This window comes from Pelobates fuscus, chromosome 10 (genome assembly GCF_036172605.1).
Source record: "Pelobates fuscus isolate aPelFus1 chromosome 10, aPelFus1.pri, whole genome shotgun sequence".
In the NCBI taxonomy this organism is placed as follows: domain Eukaryota; kingdom Metazoa; phylum Chordata; class Amphibia; order Anura; family Pelobatidae; genus Pelobates; species Pelobates fuscus.
Genome location: NC_086326.1, coordinates 150,822,601 through 150,826,257, shown reverse-complemented (window position 1 = coordinate 150,826,257; position 3,657 = coordinate 150,822,601).

The following is a 3,657-nucleotide window of genomic DNA, read 5'->3' as shown; positions in this document are numbered from 1 at the left end:
CTTGCTACATCCCCTATAACACTATGCCCCCTATACACACACTCTCTACAGCCCCTAGCCACACATATTACACCACAAACTCAAATTAAATTGACCTATTTACACAATACCACACCACACTCTACACACACGCAATCCCACAAGCAGGCTCCAAACATATGCACCATACACTTTCCTGGCCCTTTTGTCCTCTGGTATCCCACTTGTGGAGACACCAGAGACAATTTAAAAGCAAACACAGCGCAAGCATGTTATTAAATTTGCTTGCACTGCGCAGAACAAATACAGGGCCTTTTTCTAATGCTAGAGCTCTTCAGGGGGGCTATGCGCATTGAACTAATATGCTCACTTTGAGAGGGGGCGTGCTTGTCATTAGTGATGACAAAACACACCCTTCTTAGGGGGCCGCTCTGATTGAAAAATGCCCGGGCCTAATTTTGTTCCCAGTCCGGCCCTGACCTCTACCACTTCAGCTGGAAGGCTATTCCATGCATCCACTACCCTCTCAGTAAAGTAATACTTCCTGATATTATTTTTAAACCTTTGTCCTTCTAATTTTAGACTATGTCCTCTGGTTGTGGTAGTTTTTCTTCTTTTAAATATAGTCTCCTCCTTTACGGTGTTGATTCCCTTTATGTATTTAAATGTTTCTATCATATCCCCCCTGTCTCGTCTTTCCTCCAAGCTATACATGTTAAGATCCTTTAACCTTTCCTGGTAAGTTTTATCCTGCAATCCATGAACCAGTTTAGTAGCCCTTCTTTGAACTCTCTCTAAGGTATCAATATCCTTCTGAAGATAGGGTCTCCAGTACTGTGTACAGTACTCCAAGTGAGGTCTCACCAGTGTTCTGTACAATGGCATGAGCACTTCCCTCTTTCTACTGCTAATACCTCTCCCTATACAACCAAGCATTCTGCTAGCATTTCCTGCTGCTCTATTACATTGTCTGCCTACCTTTAAGTCCTCAGAAATAATCACCCCTAAATCCCTTTCCTCAGATGTTGAGGTTAGGACTCTATCAAATATTCTGTACTCTGCCCTTGGGTTTTTACGTCCAAGATGCATTATCTTGCACTTATCCACATTAAATGTCAGTTGCCACAACTCTGACCATTTTTCTAGTTTACCTAAATCATTTGCCATTTGGCTTATCCCTCCTGGAACATCAACCCTGTTACATATCTTAGTATCATCCGCAAAAAGACACACCTTACCATCAAGACCTTCTGCAATATCACTAATAAAAATATTAAAGAGAATGGGTCCAAGTACAGATCCCTGAGGTACCCCACTGGTGACAAGCCCAAGCTTCGAATATACTCCATTGACTACAACCCTCTGTTGCCTGTCACTCAGCCACTGCCTTACCCATTCAACAATATTGGAATCCAAACTCAAAGATTGCAGTTTATTGATAAGCCTTCTATGTGCAACAGTGTCAAAAGCCTTACTGAAATCTAGGTAAGCAATGTCTACTGCACCACCCTTATCTATAATTTTAGTTACCCAATCAAAAAAATCAATAAGTTTAGTTTGGCATGATCTCCCTGAAGTAAACCCATGTTGTCTCTGATCTTGAAATCCATGTGTTTTTAGATGTTCAACAATCCTATGCTTTAACATGGTTTCCATCACTTTCCCCACTACTGAAGTAAGGCTTACTGGCCTATAGTTGCCTGACTCCTCCCTATTACCTTTCTTGTGAATGGGCACAACATTCGCTAACTTCCAATCTTCTGGGACTACTCCTGTTAACAATGATTGGTTAAATAAATCTGTTAATGGTTTTGCTAGTACACCACTAAGCTCTTTTAATAGCTTTGGGTGTATTCCATCAGGTCCCATTGACTTATTTGTCTTTACTTTTGACAGTTGAAATAGAACCTCTTCCTCTGTAAACTCACGTGTAATAAATGACTCATTTATCCTTTTTTTTAACAGAGGTCCCTTTCCTTCATTTTCAGCTGTAAATACCGAACAAAAATATTCATTGAGGCAGTCAGCTAGACCTTTATCCTCATCTACATACCTTCCTTCTTTTGTTTTTAATCTAACTAATCCTTGTTTTACTTTTCTTTTCTCATTTATGTATCTAAAAAAAGTTTTGTCCCCCTTTTTTACTGACTGTGCTATTTTCTCTTCTGTGTGTGATTTGGAAGCTCTTATAACTTGCTAAGCCTCTTTCTGCCTAATCTTATAGGTCATTCTGTCTTCCTCACTCTGGGTTTTTTTATAATTACTAAATGCTAACTTTTTGTTTTTTACTATTTTGGCCACATCTGCGGAGTACCACAGTGGTTTCTTGAATTTTTGCTTTTACTGACAAGCCTAATGCAATTTTCTGTTGCCTTCAGTAGTGCAGCTTTTAAATAATCCCATTTATTTTGGACTCCATTTAAGTTGCTCCAGTCTGATATTGACTCCTTTACACATATTCTAATTTTAGAAAAGTCTGTTTTTCTAAAGTCTAAAACTTTTGTTTTTGTGTGGGGTGACTCAGTCACTGTTCTTATATTAAACCACACTGACTGATGATCACTGGATCCTAAACTTTCACCTACAGTAATATCTGATACCAAATCTCCATTTGTTAACACTAAATCTAGTATGGCCTCTTTACGAGTTGGCTCCTCAACGACTTGTTTTAGAGACAATCCCAGTAGGGAGTTTAGAATATGTGTGCTTCTGGCACAAGTAGCTATTTTTGTTTTCCAATTCACATCAGGAAGATTAAAGTCACCCATGGTGATAACTTCCCCCTTCATTGTCATTTTAGCTATTTCTTCAACTAGTAGATTATCTAACTCTTCAATTTGTCCTGGGGGCCTATAAATCACACCTACACGAACTACTGTGTGATTACCAAATTCTAACGTAACCCAAATGGACTCTATTTCACTATGCTGTGTGTGGGTGGAAGCCTGGAGTGGGTTCTAGTGATCCATGATGGGGTAACGAGGTAATAAGTGGATCCTGTGTACACTGTCAGTATGTGAGAACCATTTCACTATGCTGTGTGTGGGTGGGAGGCTGAGTGGGTTCTAGTGATCCATGATGGGTAACGAGGTAATAAGTGGATCCTATGTATACTGTCAGTATGTGAGAACCATTTCACTATGCTGTGTGAGGGTGGGAGGTTACTAGTGACCCAAAAACTACTGAAAAATCAATTGCCAATAAATGTCACTTTATCTGTGTCAGCTCTTATCTGCTAGTGACCCAAGAACTATTGAAATAATCAACAAATGTTAAATATCACCATATCAGCTTTAATGAGGGGGCTGGGAAGAGTTACAGGGCAGAACGATGAATATAAATGTATAGGTAACCCTAAGGAGTGAGAGATTCATTTGAATGGAATCAGTTTGGAAATCTAACTTCTGACTGACAATGTGATTAAAGCCGCACTGGCTCAGTTCATATAGGTTTAGCTGAATCTCTTGTAGAGGAGAACCCACCAGCGCTAAATGAATCTAGGCGTGTAACTGTTATAAAAGTACAAGAATCTCTTATTAAATATGTATTAATATTACTGCTATCAGGAACCTACAGAGTTAAATGAAGAAAGCAAAAGTCAGTGCGTAGAATGTTGTAAAACCTGCCCTTTGTGTTCCAGGAAACGCTAAGTTTCATTTCTTATTTCTCCGTTTACTA